General features: G+C 37.1%; 1 protein-coding gene across 5 annotated transcripts in view; it reads right to left on the bottom strand.

The window, feature by feature from the left end:
* The window catches only part of ATRNL1 (attractin like 1), an 814,147-nt gene that overhangs the window by 421,709 nt on the left and 374,912 nt on the right, over window positions 1-17,526 (bottom strand). The window lies entirely within an intron of this gene.

A 17,526-nucleotide genomic window follows, 5' to 3' on the forward strand; every position in this document is an offset into this window, starting at 1 on the left:
ATATAATATCATATTAGGCAATGTAACGTTTCCTCTGAATAGAAAATAAATGATTTTGAAATACAACTTTGCACTCATTAACAGTGTGTCTTTTGGAAAAGTACATGGTCTACTTGAAGCTAAGTTTTCCCATACATAAATGGTAATATTAAAATTATCCACTTCATAATATTAGAGAGAAAATTAATTGAATTCATAGGAATTTAATGTTTACAATAATATCTGAAGTAATAGCTATTATATAATAGACATTATTAAACCTTTCATCATTTAAATGAGACGGTCAATAAATGTGAATTTCTCTACTAGCTGAAACTAAACCATTAGGTTTGGAAATCCTATGTATAATATTTTATAAATAGCTTTCAAAAACATATCATAGGATTTCCACTTCTATTCAAAATGTTTCAACAAAGATGAATTTTCTGTGTTAAAGAACTATAGAAGGGGACAAAATATTTAAAACAAACATTTTTGACACTGTACAAATGGCAGAGGAGGACTATTATTCTTGAGTGAAGAAAAACAAAGGAGAAAAGATCTACAACTGTCCCAGATTTCAATGCAAAGAGGAACACTAAGGAATCTAAATGTACTGCAAAAAAAAAATTTATCTTACAGAATATAAAAAATATAGTCTGTTGAGAAGATAGTTAATTCTTTGGTATACACATACAGTTTAAATATAGTAACATTCATTTCCAACAAGCTTCTCAGCATTTGAAGATTTATAAAGCATTTATATGAAGACTAAAGAAAGATAATTGCTACACAAGATTGGATATAATCAAAATTATCTTACAAGTTTAAAGAAAATGTATCTCTTAAAGTGAAAAAAGGGAGATTGTCCATAAGAATGTTGTAGAAATAGAAGTTATCAAAGAAAATTGTTAACAATAACTTAAATCCATGATAGAATTCTGTATACAGCAGCTAACTAACTGATTTTGTTTAAAAGGATAATTATTTGGAGGCCAAAACTGTGGTACAGTGGGTTAACACACTGATTGCAAAGCTAGCATTCCATATGAGCACCAATTTCAATCCCAGCTGCTCTACTTCTCATCCAATTCCTTGCTAACACATCTGGGAAGGCAGCAATGGTTGGTCCACATGCTCGGGCCACTGCACCTACGTGGGAGATCCAGATAGAGTTCATGACATCTGGCTTTGTTGTGGTCATTTGTGAAGTGAACCAGTAGACAAAAGATTATCTATCTATCTATCTATCTAATCTATCTATCTAATCTATCTTTGTATCTGTATCACCTTCTTTCCTCCTGTAACTCTTTTAAATGAGTACATCTTTTTTTAAAAAAAAAAAGGGATAATTATTTTGAAATAATAAAGAAAATTGGTTTTATTAAGGTAAATTGGGATATGAAGTTAACTTTAGACACTGCTGAGAAATATACAAATGAAAGGGAGGGGAAAAGAATTTGGACAAAGACTTAAATAAATTGCCAAAACATTGAAAAGCGAACAAGGGAAATAACAAATAAAGTGCAAATAGAGCATAAAACTCAAATAATAAGATACAGTATATAAGATATTTTACTACATGTGAACAGACTGAATCCCCATTGAAAGAGATTTTCAGAGTAGATTAAAAGGCATAATTCAGCTTTATGTTTATAATGGAAAACATATTTAGGACAGTGACACATTTTTGCCAAAACAAAGTATTATAAAATGTCATAAGGGACTTTAAAAATAACTACAATAAAAATATAGAGGCTAATATTAATAACAAAGTAGAATTTAAAGTCAAAATCTGGTCAAAAAAACAGAGGCACAAAATGATGTAACAATAATAAACTTTATGCACTAAAAGCACAGGCCGAAAAAGTAAAAACACAATGCCTGGACACACAAGAAGAATCTGAGGATAAAAAAATTATGGGAAATAATCACTAAACTGCTTATTTTTCAGAACTTATCAGATAACAAATTAATTTATTCAGTAATTTAAATAATGAAAGAATATGCAAAGAAATACTGGGTAAGCAAGCCCTGTTCTAGATGACACCATCATAAATATAATAAAGTCCCTATTCTTTTGCAACTTTCTTTCTAATATCAGGGGACAGAAAATAACCAAGTAAGCTCAATGAATATCATAATTTTCAACAGTGGTAAGTGTTCCAAAAAAAAAGATACGTGATACGATGAAGAAGAAGGATGTGTATTTAATTAGATTAGGGAGTTGGAGGAACTGGTCTCACTACAAGGTAATTTATGAGCTGACACTTAAATAACTAGCTTAAAATGATATAAATACCTGTTGAAGAAATTTCCCAAGTTAAACAGGACACTTGCATGAGAAGTTTGAATAACTAATGGGAAGTTACAAGAACTGGAGAGCATAAGACAAGATAGTTGAAAATAAATCTAGATGAGCAAACAGGAATTAAGTCTACCAGGTCCTTATCAATGACAAAAATTCTAGAATATTTGATAAAGGTAATGGAAGGTTTTGAACTATGAATGATATGATTTGTTAAGAAAAATCCATTCTAGCTGCTGGGTGAAGGAAGGATATATGGTAAGGAAAAGCAAGAAAATAAGAGAGGAGGACATTAGATTTTTCTAGGCATGAAGTGATGGTAGCCTGCACACGAGTAGTAGCCAGGAAAGCAATGTAAGAAGATGGAAACATAATTCAGAATTAGAGAGGGAAGATATGCTAAAAGGTTGGGTATAACAGGTAAATAAAAGAATAATCAAGGTTGCCTGTGTGAGTTTGCTGTGGAAAACATGGTAGATGATATTTCTATGAGGGTACTTTAAAAAGTTAATGGAATAATGTAACTAAAATGGAAGTTTATTTAGGCACAAAAGAATTGGAATCCATGCATGGTTTTAATAAAATTTTAACTTTGTCAATTTCTAAGAATTTCTTTCATATTGTGAATTAGATCAGACTATAATATTTTAGTCTAAATTTGTAGGCATTGCTTGAAACATTACTTTTTTTTTTTTTTTGAAGATTTTATTTTTATTGGAGAGGTAGAGTTACAGAGAGAGGGAGAGACAAGAGCAAGGTTTTCCATCGACTGGTTCACGTTCCAAATGGCACCAACAGCTATAATTGGGCTGATCTGAAGTCAGGAGCCAGGAGTTTCCTCCAGATCTCCCACACAGGTGCAGGGGCCCAAGCACTCTGGTCACCTACTACTTTCCCAGGCCATAGCAGAGAATTGGATCAAAAGAGAAGCACCTGGCTCACATATGGGATGCCTGAGCTGCAAGCAGATGCTTAGCCTACTATGCCACAGTGCCAGCCCTGAAATATTACTTTTTAACATGTGAAAAAAAATTGAGATTTCTATAAATGAATGATTATTTGATACTTAACATTTTTAAAATACTAACATAAATAAAAAAATCAATAAAAGCATGCTAAATTTATAGTTCCCCTTAGATATTATCTCTCCAGGAGAGCAATATTTCTTTTTTTAAGTTTTATTTTTATTGATTTATTGATTTGAAAGGCAGATTGGGAGATGGAGTGGGGAGACAGAGAAGCTCCACTCCTTGGTTCACTCCCCCAAAAGGCCACAACAGCCAGGTCTGGTCCAGGCCAAAGCCAAGTACCGGAAACTCCATCCTGGTTTCCCACATGAGTGACAAGGACCCAAGTACTTGAGCCAATACCTGCTGCCTTCCAGGGTGTGCATGACAGGAAACTAGATAAGAAGTGGGAGACAGCACTCAAAGCAGATACTCTCAATGGGATATGGGCATCCCAAGCAGCAGCTTAACTGTTGCGTCAAATGCCACAATTGATGGAATGTTTCTACTGTAACATTATAATTAACAAGTTAGAAAGATTTTTACTAGCTGATATAGTGGCTAGTCTATGACCTTTTACATTTGGATTCTTTGCTCTTTCCCATGAAAATTTTGACATGTTTAAACATATCACTCTGAAAATTGTTTTCAAAACTTCAGCCAGTATAAACACAACTTTGAAATTCCCTCTTCTGTAATGACTTCAATCAGATTATCCAGTGAGTATCCAAAGAAAGATAATCAAACCCAAAAAACCAAAAAACAGAATTGCATGATATATTAATTTCCTCTATCTGTTGAAACAGCCACTCAAGTAATTGATAAGGCTATGAGTTATAAACTAGCTAAAGATATAAGTGGTAATATATTTGGTTCACAGTTAAATGCAAATTAATACTACAAACATATCCAAAATTTAAAACTTAAATTTAATATATGCTAAATTTTCATGAATGAATAACAATGTCCAATATTTTGAAATTTCTGACTCTATGAAAAAACTTAGATTAAATGCATTTGGATGAAGTACATTGATAGTTTGATATTTAAGACCAAATGTCAGAATTTGTAAAGAGAAAAAAGTTCTTATTTTATGAAGCCCAAAGTGATAGATTTATGTAAAATGTCAACTTCCCATACACAATAAACTCAGATAATATTTGAGATGCTTAAAAATGAAAATATAACATAAGGAGATTTCCTAAATTACCAAGTTAATCTAACAAACTGAAAGTATTAAAGAATTTCTTTCAAACCAATAGAAGTTAGTCAACTAATCATACCTGAAACTTAATTAGGCTCTATTTCAAGAAAACAACTTGAAATCTCAATGTTATATTTTTATTTATTGTTTCTAAAAAAGAAACAAAAGCAAAGGAACTAAATTAGCTACTACTAGCTAAGATCAAGTATGATCATTTATTCTAGATAAATAAAATTTCTATGGTTATTAACACACTATTTATTGATATAAATATGTGTAAAATCCATGATAAAATAATACTTCAAAAATCTAAGTTTTGGTGCCGGCGCCGTGGCTCACTTGGTTAATCCTCTACCTGCAGCGCTGGCATCCTATATGGGCGCCAGGTTCTAGTCCCAGTTGCTCCTCTTCCAGTAAAGCTCTCTGCTGTGGCCCAGGAGGGCAGTGGAGGATGGCCCAAGTGCTTGGGCGCCTGCACCCGCATGGGAGACCAGGAAGAAGCACCTGGCTCCCAGCTTCGGATTGGCACAGCATGGGCCATGGCGCCCATTTGGGGAGTGAACCAATGGAAGGAAGACCTTTCTGTCTGTCTCTCTCTCTCACTAACTCTATCTGTCAAATAAATAAATTTAAAAAATCAAAGCTTTAACTGAAAATTGATGGTTTTTCAAAGACAGAATAAAACATTTTTCTGGATTAAAACATGAGGAATAAACATTCCAATAATTCTCCACCATCTATTCTTATTATAAATCCCTTAATATTTGTATGTACAGATTTAATTGTTTAAATTCTTTCTAGAAGAAATAAAAGCCTTAATGATGGCACCCTAACCACCCTAACTGCCCTCCTGGTCTAATTCATAAACAGAACCAGTCGCCCTGCATTCAGTCTCAGAACACTCCAGCTGTTGTTCACCAGCTAACACAATACTCTAACCCTGAAGGACTTCTGTAACCCCTCTCCTAGCACTCTTTTGTTCCTTGGCTTAAATTTCCTCAGTGTTTCTTCATCACTTTTAGTTTGGAGTCCATCCCCCTTAACCCAGCATATAACAATCTTCAAAAACTGGATCTTGCCTCTTTCTCTACATTGACACTACAACTGATCAGATAATCCTACGGCAGTTTCCAAATATTTGACATAAATTGTCAAACCTCTGTATCTCCTTTGATATCAATTATTCTCTCCTGCCTTTACATGCTCATCTCCTAGATACCTTTTTTTTCTTGGTATGGCAATGAGTATTTTTCTTATCAATTCTCATATTAATGTGATATAAATACAAAGAGAACAGATTGGATGTAGTTCATAGAGACAATTCTGAGGATATAATAATGCTTTCTCCCTCCTACTTCCACCATTCTCTCTCTTTCTTTTGGATGGCATAATTTATTTTATTTTTTTTTAACTTTTATTTAATAAATTTAAATTTCCAAAGTACAAGTTTTGAATTATAGCAGCTTTTTCCCCCATAACCTCCCGCCCACCTGCAACCATCCCATCTCCCACACCCTCTCCCACCCCATTCACAACAAGATTCATTTTCAATTATATTTATACACAGAAAAAGATCAATTTAGTATATATTAAGTAAAGATTTCAACAGTTTGCACCCACACAGAAACACAAAGGATAAAGTACTATTTGAGTACTAGTTATACCATTAATTCATATAGTACAACACATTAAGGACAGAGATCCTACATGGGGAGTAAGTGCACAGTGACTCCTGCTGTTGATTTCACAATTGACACTCCTATTTATGATGTCAGTAATCACCCGAGGCTCTTGTCATGAGCTGCCAAGGCTATAGAAGCCTCTTGAGTTGGCCAACTCCGATCATATTTAGACAAGGCTATAGTCAAAGTGGAAGTTCTTTCCTCCCTTCAGAGAAAAAGAAAGGGACCTCCTTCTTTGATGGCCCGTTCTTTCTGCCGGGATCTTTCATTTTGGTGTGTTTTTTTTTTTTTTTTCACAGTGTCTTGGCTTTCCATGCCTAAAATACTCTCATGGGTTTTTTTAGCCAGATCTGAATGTCTTAAGGGCTGATTCTGAGGCCAGAGTGCTGTTTAGGACATCTGCCATTCTATGAGTCTGCTGTGTATCCCACTTCCCATGTTGGATTGTTCTCTCCTTTTTAATTTTATCAGTTAGTATTAGCAGACACTAGTCTTGTTTATGGGATCCCTTTGACTTTTTTTTTTTTTTTTTTTTTTTGACAGGCAGAGTGGACAGTGAGAGAGAGAGACAGAGAGAAAGGTCTTCCTTTGCCATTGGTTCACCCTCCAATGGCCGCCACTGCTGGTGCGCTGCGGCCGGCACATTGTGCTGATCGGAAGGCAGGAGCCAGGTGCTTCTCCTGGTCTCCCATGGGGTGCAGGGCCCAAGCACTTGGGCCATCCTCCACTGCACTCCCAGGCCATGGCAGAGAGCTGGCCTGGAAGAGGGGCAACCAGGACAGAATCCGGCACCTCAACCAGGACTAGAACCCGGTGTGCCAGCGCCGCAATGCAGAGGATTAGCCTATTGAGCCGAGGCACCGGCCCCCTTTGACTCTTAATCCTATCATTATGATCAATTATGAATTGAAACTGATCACCTGGACTAGTGAGATGGCATTGGTACATGCCACCTTGATGGGATTGAATTGGAATCCCCTGGCACATTTCTAACTCTCCCATTAGGGGTAGTCCGATTGAGCATGTGCTGAACTGTATATCTCTTCCCTCTCTTTCTGTGTATTGTTTAACTAAGATTCACATCCCATCAGTTATGGATCCTGTCCAATTGGTAGTCTTCATCTTACTCCTGTTTTCTCTACTACATACTTATAACAGAAGAGTTGACACATATAAAGTGTTTACTCTTGCTCAGGTATAATTGTGCCAAGTGCTTTACACACATTATTTCATTGACATTCAGAATAATCTCATAAAGTAATATCAAAGCTGTTTTATAAATGGAGAAACAAAGTCTTAGAAGGTTACATAGGCAATAAGCAATGGAGCTAAAATGGAAACAAGTACATTCTGACTAGCCCTTAACTTCTACACTTTCCCAACTCCAATTAATCATAATATATTGTTATTATTACCTTCCTGTATTTTTCTCCACTTGACCTGAAAATATTTGAAATTAATTATTATGATGTTTAGCCGTATAGGCCTACAAACTACTAAAAAACCTAGTATTTTTACTTACATGAGTTTACTGAATGGATTGCAATAACTGATAGAATTGAACATCACAGTGTTCTAAATAGGAATTCTAAACACAGATTCATTTTAGCTAAAGGTCAAGCTGTATAAGAAGACAAAAATTACTTTTATATCAAGATGACACCAGTTAAAATACATAGAACTTTATATCTACATTGCAATCACACCTAATATCTTGAGTTAAATACTTGAAAAGTACAATTTCTTGTAGAGTTTTCTTTTCAAAAAAGTATTTTTTAAAGATTTACTTTATTTATTTTGAAAGGCAGAGTTAGAGAGGCAGAGGCAGAGGCAGAGGCAGAGGCAGAGGCAGAGGCGAGGAGAGGAGAGAGGAGAGGAGAGGAGAGGAAGATCTTTAGTGCTCTGGTTCACTCTCCAAATGACTGCAAAAGCCAGGGCTGGAGTGGACTGAAGACAGGAGCTTCTTTCAGGTCTCCCACATGGATGCAGGGACCCCAGCACTTGGGCCATCTTCCACTGCTTTCTCAGGCACATTAGCAGGGAGTTGGATAGGAAGTGGAGTAGCCAGGAATTGAACTGGCACCCATATCGGTTGCTGGTGCCGCAGGTGGCAGCTTCACCTACTATGCCAGTGTCAGTCCCGGGTATTTTTATTTTTAAAAAAGAAACAGAACTCTAAAGTGACAAGAAGAGGAGGATAGGAAGATGGCAGTATAGCAGCGGGAGGTTCCAAGTCGTGCAGGGAAAAATGATAATTAGTTAGCAGAGGAGATACAAGCCAGTGGCAGAATCAGGAGTTTGTGCAGAGTGGCCCAGGAGACCACCAGAAACTGCTCAGGTCCATGCTGGGGAGCAAAGAGGAGGGAGAGGTGGTGAATGTGCATCAAAGGAGCAACACAGGGACAGAGCGAGGAGATGGGCGCCACTCCCAGTGACCCAGTGAGAGGAAGCAAGTCTGCTGAGCTTCAAACTGTGGCGGGCGGAGAAACTTGGCGAACTGCACTACGTTTTAAACTCCAAGCAGGAAGAAGGAGAAATTGTAAGGGAATGGGCAGAGAGGTTGGGCATGTTACAGTCCTTCTGTGTCTCACCCGTCGCCCCAACCAGACCTACAGCCATTGGGGAGAAGTCATATTGATTGTTTACATTTTCAAGTGTAAGAAGAGTATCACTGTCTCTACCTCCCGCTCACACACCCATCAAGTGTGGGGGCCACCTCTCAACACGCCCAACCAGGGAACACAAACAGAACATTTCAGAGATTTCCTTCCACCACACAAGCTGTACAACAAGGAGTAGTCTTAAAAAGTGAAAACCTGAACTTGTCTCACCCACCAGCGAGAAGTGTACCCAGCCCCAGTAGGCAGGGCTTCTTGCACCAAAGCCCTGGTACCAGCCTCCATCACCATCCAGAAGTAAAAAGAGCTCCAGGGGGCAGGGCTGCATGATTCCACTTGCATCACACAGACACATACCAGCTCATAGCAGAGGGAAATCAATTTAAAAATAAAATCAACCAGAAATGATGAAAAAAGGAAAAACCTGAATAAGAATAAGGACTTTATTAATTCGTCAGAGGACCAGTACAATTCCTCAATAATGGAGGCTGAAGAAGGGATAGAGGACATGTCAAAAAAGGAATTCGGAGAATTAATAGATTACTTAGAAGCAATCATAAAGAAATTCACCATCTAAATGAAAAGCACTCCCAAGAAATTGAGATTTTAAAGGGTATCCAGAATGAAATACTGGAAATGAAGAATTCCATATACTAAATAAAAAATACAGTAGAATCTCTTACCAATAGAATGTATTAAACAGAAGAAAGAATATCAGAACTAGAAGACAAACTTCTGGCCAGCGCCATGGCTCAATAGGCTAATCCTCCGCCTTGCGGCACCGGCACATTGGGTTCTAGTCCGGGTCGGGGTGCCGGATTCTGTCCCGGTTGCCCCTCTTCCAGGCCAGCTCTCTGCTGTGGCCAGGGAGTGCAGTGGAGGATGGCCCAAGTGCTTGGGCCCTGCACCCCATGGGAGACCAGGAGAAGCACCTGGCTCCTGCCTTTGGATTAGCGCGGTGTGCCGGCCGCAGTGCGCTGGCCACAGCAGCCGTTGGAGGGTGAACCAACGGCATAAGGAAGACCTTTCTCTCTCTCTCTCTCTCACTGTCCGCTCTGCCTTTCAAAAAAAAAAAAAGAACTAGAAGACAAACTTCTAGAAATAATATAGTCAGACCAAATACAAGAAGAAATTAGAAAATTAAAAATCATGGTTGGAGAATTACAAGATTCTATCAAATGACCAAACTTATGAATCCTAGGAATTCCAGAAGGTGAGGAAAGAGAGAAAGGATTATAAGACCTTCTTAACAAAATAATAAAGGAGAATTTCCACAGTTTGGAGAATGAGAAATCCAATTACAAGAAATACACAGAACTCCCAACAGACAGGACCAGAAAAGAACTTCACCATGACACATTATAGCAAAATTCAGCTCAGTGAAACACAAAAAACAGTTCTTAAAATGTGCACCAGAGCAACAACAAATCACATTCAGAGGAAGCCCAATCAGACTCTCCCTGGACTTCTCATTGCAAACCCTACAGGCAAGGAAACAATGGCGAGACATATTCCAAATCCTAAGAGAAAAAAATCCTCAACCCAGAATACTGTACCCTGCAAAAAACTCAAATCCTAAGAGAAAAAAATCCTCAACCCAGAATACTGTACCCTGCAAAAAACTCTCATTTATGAACAAAGGAGAAATAAATATCTTCCACAACAAGGAACAATTGAAAGAATTTGTAACCGCTTGCCGAGCCCTACATAAAATGCTCAAGGATGTGCTACACACAGAAACAGGAACATCACTATAATAGAAGAGGAATGCAGAAAAGAACCCAGCAAAAGTACAAATGAAATCCAAAATACGTAAACATTTAAGGAAACATGGCAGGGCAAAGAGGGTATTTAACAATACTCACACTGAATGTAAATGGTCTCAACTCCCCAGTAAAAAGACACCTTAAAAAAGTAAACCCATCTATTCTATTTGCTGCCTCCAAGAAACACACCTTAACAACAAAGACGTAAACAGACTGAAAGTGAAACTATGGAAAAAATAACCTATGCTAACAGAAACCAAAAAAGAGCTGGTGTGGCCATCCTAATATAAAACAAAACAGACTTTAACAGAAAAACTATTTCTTTTTGACAGGCAGAGTTAGACAGTGAGAGAGACAGAGAGAAAAGTCTTCCTTTCGTTGGTTCACCCCCTAAATGGCCACTACAGCTGGTGCGCTGTCCTGATCCAAAGCCAGGAGCCAGGTGCTTCCTCATGGTCTCCCACGCTGGTGCAGGGCCCAAGCTTTTGGGACATCCTCCACTGCCTTCCTGGGCCACAGCAGAGAGCAGGACTGGAAGAGGAGCAACCGGGACAGAATCCAGCGCCCCAACCAGGACTAGAACCCAGGGTACCAGTGCCACAGGTGGAGGATTAGCCACGTGAGCCACAGCACTGGCTAACAGAAAAACTATTAAGAGAGACAACGAATGACACTATATAATGATAAAAGAATCAATTCAACAGGAAGATGTGACTATTATAAATGCATATGCACCTAATAACAGGGCACCTAGCTATTTAAAAGAATTGCTAAGGTATTTAAAGGGAGATATAGACTCAAATACAACAGTAATTGGGGACTTCAATACCACACTTTCAGAAATGCACAGATCAACCAGACAGAAAATCAACAAGGAAACAACAGAGCTAGTTGACACTGTAGACCAAATAGACCTAGCAGATATCTACCGAGCCTTCACCCTCCAGCCACAGAGTACACATTTTTTCTCCAGTGCATGGATCTTTCTCTAGGACTGACCATATGCTAGGCCATAACGTGAGTCTCAAAAAATTCAAAAAAATTGAAATCATACCATTGCATCTTCTCAGACCACAATGCATTGAAGAAGGAAGTTAATAACGCAAGAATCTCTTCATCATATGCAAACACATGGAGAATGAACGAAATGTTTCTGAATGAACAATGGATCATAGATGAAATCAAAAGAGAAAACAAAAAATTTCTGTAAACAAATGAAGATGGCAATAAAACATAGCAAAATTTGTGGGATGAGGCCGGCACTGTGGCTCACTTGGTTAATCCTCTGCCTACGGCACCAGCATCCCATAAGGGCTCTGGGTTCTAGTCTCGGTTGCCCCTCTTCCAGTCCAGCTCTCTGCTGTGGCCTGGGAAGGTAGTGCAGGATGGCCCAAGTGCTTGGGCCCTGCACCAGCGTGGGAGACCAGTAGGAAGCACCTGGCTCCTGGCTTTGGATCAGTGCATTGCACCGGCCATAGCAGCCATTTGGGGGGTAAACCAATGAAAGGAAGACCTTTCTGTCTCTCTCTCACACTGTCTAAATATGCATGTCTAATATAAAAATGTGGGATACAGCAGAAGTAGTGTTAAGAGGATAGTTTATAGCAACTGGTGCCTACATCAAGAAACTAGAAAGGCACCAAATAAATTAACTATCTATGTACCTCAAGGATCTAAAAAACAACAGCAAACCAAACCCTAAAGTAGTAGAAGAAAAAAATAATTAAAATTAGAGAAGAAATCAAAATAGAAACAAAAATATTCAAAAGATCAGCAATACAAAGAGATGGTTTTTAAAAAAAAAATAAACAAAATTGACAAGCCAGTGGCCCAACTAACCAAAGATAGGAGAGAGAAGATCCAAATCAATAAAATGAGAGGTAAAAAAGGAAATATAACAACAAACACCACATAAAAAATAAAATCATGAGAAACCACTGCAAAAAGCTGTAGGTCCAACAAACTGGGAAACCTTGAAGAAATGGATAGATTCCTGGATACTACCTAAGTTCAGCTGTGAAGATACAGAAAACCTAAAAAGCCCCATAACCAAGATAGGAATAGAATCAGTATTAAAGACCCTCCCAACAAAGAAAAGCCCAGAAAAAATGGCTTCACTGGTGAATTCTACCAGACATTTAAAAAAAACTAACTCCAATTCCTCTCAAATTATTCAAAACAATTGAAAGAGAGGGAATCCTCCGAAATTCTTTCTATGATGCTAGCATTTCCTTCCTAAACCCGGAAAAGATGCAACAGAGAAAGAAAACTACAGACCTATTTCCCTGATTAACATAGACGTAAAAATTCTCAACAAAATTCTGGCCAATAAAATCCAACAACACATCAGAAAACTCATTCACTGGGACCAAGTTGGATTTATCCCTAGTATGCAGGGATGGTTCAACATTCCCAAATAAATCAATGGGATACTTCATATTAACAAACTAAACAAAAACTATATGATTACCTCAATAGATGCAGACATAAAATAGTCATCAGAAATTACTACAAAGAGTTGTATGCCAACAACAGGGAAAACTATCAGAAATGGATAGATTCCTAGATACATACAACCTATATAAGTTGAACCATGAAGACATAGAAAACCTAAACAGACTCATAACCAAGATAGAAATTGAATCAGCAATAAAGGCTCTCCCAACAAAGAAAAGCCCAGGCAGGACCAGATAGATTCACTGCTGAATTCTATCAGACATTTAAAGAACTAAATCCAATTCTTCTCAAGATATTCAAAACAAATGAAAGATCTCTGTGAGTGAGTTCTTGGTAGAAAGAAGAGACCATCAAAGAAGGAGGTGCCTTTCTCTGAAGGGAGAAGAGAATTTTCACTTTGATTATGGCCTTGTCTAAATAATGTCAGAGTTCATGAACTCAAGAGGCTTCCATAGCCTTGGCAGCTCATGACAAGAGCCTCAGGTGATCATAGATGTCATAAATAAGAGTGTCAACTGGGGCTGACACTGTGGCGTAGCTGGTAAAGATGCTGTCTTCAGTGCCAGCATCTTAAATGGGTGCCTGTTTGAGTCCCAGCTGCTTCACTTTTAATCCAGCTCTCTGCTATCACCCGACAAAGTAGTAGAAGATGGCCCAAGTCCTTGGTCCCCTACACCCATGTGAGAAGACCTGGAGGAAGCTCCTGGCTCCTGGCTTTGGATTGGCTCAGCTCCGGTTGTTGCAGCCAACTGGAAAGCAAAGCAGCAGATTTAAGACCAACCTCCCATCTTCCCTCCCTCCCTCGTTCTCTCTCTGTGTAACTCTTTCAAATAAATAAACAAATCCTTAAAAAAATAAGAGAGTCAATTGTTAAATCAACGACAGGAGTCACTGTGCACTTGCTCCCCATGTTAGACCTCTGTCTTTAATGCGTTGTACTACAAGAATTAATAGTAAAACTAGTATTCAAACAGTACGGTATACTTTGTGTGTCTGTGTGGGTGCAAACTGTTGAAATATTTACTTAGTATAGAGTTGATAGTCTGTATATAATTAAAAATGGATCTTAATGAAGAGTAGAATGGGAGAAAGAGTAGGAGATGCAATGGTTTGGGGGTGGGAGGGTAGGTATGGGAATAACTGCTATAATCCAAAAGTTGTACTTACAAAATTTATATTTATTAAATATAAGCTTTCTATTAAAAATAGACAAAATTAAAAATGGAGTGTCCAACATGGGAAGCAGTCCACACAGCAGACTCATAGAATGACAACCTCTTTAAATAACACTCTGACCTCAGAATCAGCCCTTAAGGCATTTGGATGAGGCTAAAAAGCCCATGAGTGTCTCAAAGACATGGAAAGCCAGGACACTGTGGTAAGAATATCCTGCATGAATTATCTCTGTGAATGAGAGCCCAGAGGAAAGAAGGGGCCATCAAAGAAGGATATACTTTTCTCTGAAGGGAGGAGAGAACTTCCACTTTGCTTATGGCCTTGTCTAAACACTGATGGAGTTTGTGGTCACAAAAGGCTTCCACAGCCTTGGCAGCTTATGGCAAAATCCTAGGGTGATCCCTGAAGTCATAATTAAGAGTGTTATTTTTTAAATTAACAACAAAAGTCACTGTGCACTTAGTGCCCATGTAGGACCTCCGTTCCTTAATGAGTTATACTATGAGAATTAACTGCAAAACTTGTTCTTAAATAGTACTTTATACATTGGGGGGGGGTGCAAACTGTTTAAATCTTTACTTAGTATAGAGTTAATCTTCTATATATAAAGTTCAATTAAAAATGAATCTTAATGAAGAATGAGATGGGAGAAGGAGTAGGAAGTGGGATAGGAGTGGCGGTGGGAGGGTGGGTATGGGGGAAGAACCTCTATATTCCTAAAGTTGTACCTATGAAAATTGTAATCATTAAATAAAAGCTTTAAGAAAAATATAGTGACAAGAAGACAAAATTTATATTTGTAATGTTACCTCTTCTTAATTATAATATTTACATATTTATGAAGATACTTGAAGACCCTAAGGTTTTAATTCACAAATCAAATATTTATAATAGCAAGGATAATGGCTAATATTTAACTGTATGGGAAATTTATGCTTTTAATACCATTCTGTAGATATCACAATTTTTTTATAACCTGTCCTTTCCTCTATAAATTGTTAAGTGGTCAAAATGAAGCTTCTTTTTATAGAGTTAAAGGCACTAATTCAACTTCAGCTTTCATTTCTATCTCTAAAACTTTAGAAATCAGGCTTATGTCAAAATGATTAAATGCGCAAGTATAACCAACAGTCTTAGGGTAACATATGTTCTACTATATAAACAGCAAGTTATTTTGCATATAAGTATTTCTATTAAACAAAACAATTTATAAAGTATGTTCTACCATATAAACAGTAAGTTTTTTTGCATATAAGTATTCCTATTAAAGAAAACTATTTGATATATAATACAGTAATACTAAATTTTTAAAAATTTGAATGCTCATATATATGTGTATATAAATGTTTTTATTTATATATTATTAACTTTAACATAATGAAATAATAAAACATTTAAAAGTATTATAATCAGTATATATACAAAGTATATATTTATATATAATATTTAGCTTTTTAAAGTTAATTCCCTATTACTCTCTGTTTGTTAGACTAATGAATAATGCAGTGAGTGATGTGCTTTCAAGAAGAAAGAGCTTACAAAGATGATTTTGTAGTTTCCCACAATTCTCCTGATGTTTTTGTCCCTATACAGATAGATTTCCATTTCTAAGTTACAAGTAAAACAATGGCATCCTAGAGTTTAGATTTCATTATAATCAGTAATGATAAATTTTTAAAGCCTAAGTTGAGAGACTATAACTTGTCAATAAAACCCACCTAATGTTATCCAATGCAGCTGAAACTTACATGATGCTATAAATTATTTATGAAACATAAGTTTTGCAATGTTTTTATTTTTAAAGATTTATTTATTTAAAAGATAAAATAAGAGGGGTGGCTGGGAGACAGACAGATTGATCTTCCACCCATTGGTTAACTCCCCAACTGGCTGCAACAACCAGAGCTGGGCCAGGCAAAGCTAGGAGCCTAGAACTCTACTCAGGGATTTCCATGGGGATGGCAGAAGCCCAACTACTTGGGTCATTCTTTGCTGCTTTCCTAGACTCATTAGCATGGAGCTTGATTGAAAATGGAGCACCTAGGAGTCAAACCAATGCTCACATGGGCTACTAGCATTGCAGGCAGCAGCTTAAACCACCACACCATAGCACCAACCCTTATATTTTTATATTTTAATTAATTCATAAAATTGATTTTAAAATTCTAATAATTTTGATCGATTTATTAACAAAAGAACTACAGAAGCTCAAAAGAAATATATGCTAAAATATATTTGATAAATTCCTCAAGCTTCTAAAAATTTAAGAAGATAACCAATTTCCAATGGGTTATTTAAGAAAAATTCTATTAAGGCTTTGTTATTTATTTATTGTTTTAGATTTTTATTTTATTTATTTGAAAGACAGAGTTGCAGAGAGACGCACAGAGAGAGAGAGAGAGAGGTCTTCCATCTGCTGGTTCACCCCCAGATGGCCACGATGGCCAGTGCTGTGCCGATCTGAAGCCAGGAGCCAGGAGCCTCTTCCAGATCTCCCACGTGGGTGCAGGGGCCTAAGGAGTTGGGCCATCTTCTACTGCTATCCCAGGCCATAGCAGAGAGCTGGATTGGAAGAGGAGCAGCCGGGACTAGAACTGGCGCCCATATGGGATGCCAGCATCTCAGGCCAGGGCTTTAACCCGCTGCACCACAGCACCGGCCCCTTAGGCTTTGTTATTATAAGTACATTGTATTTTAACCTTTACTTTTCACATCATAGGCATAAAATAAAAATGTCTCATTGCTTCAATACCTACTTAAGCCATAATTTTTAAGTTTATTTTGTTTAAAAGTTTAAATTTGTTTAATTTGCTTAAATTTTCAGTTTATTTGAATTAAATTAAATGACCCATCCTCTATATTCAAAATGTTAATATATTTGTAATAAAAACATATAGACATCTACATTAGGATTCAGTTATTTTTCTCGCAAGGAGATATCACCTAGTCTAGAATGAAAATTAGAATTGCAAATTGAAAAATGACTCTTAGCATCATTCACATAAGTAAAATCAAATCTAATTTATTACATGAGTTTAGAGATTGACTTAATAGTGAATTACCAGATTCCATTTACTCAGAAACAGGTAATTTAGATTCAAACTAATTTAATTTAATTTAATTTTACCTGTGGTATATAAATGTTGATGAGCAGCACTACTGTCAAAGACTACAAAATTCTTAAGCTCAATATACTGTCAACTCTTGATTTCTAGCATTGCAGCTATAGTGGTAACATTTTTTTCTCTTTTCTTATTATCAAGATTCAAATGCATGGCAATATAAGTCACAAAGAGTATTACCAAAAGTGGCCAGCATTGTGGTTTAGC

The sequence above is a fragment of the Oryctolagus cuniculus genome, chromosome 15 (assembly GCF_964237555.1).
Source record: "Oryctolagus cuniculus chromosome 15, mOryCun1.1, whole genome shotgun sequence".
Lineage (NCBI taxonomy): Eukaryota > Metazoa > Chordata > Mammalia > Lagomorpha > Leporidae > Oryctolagus > Oryctolagus cuniculus.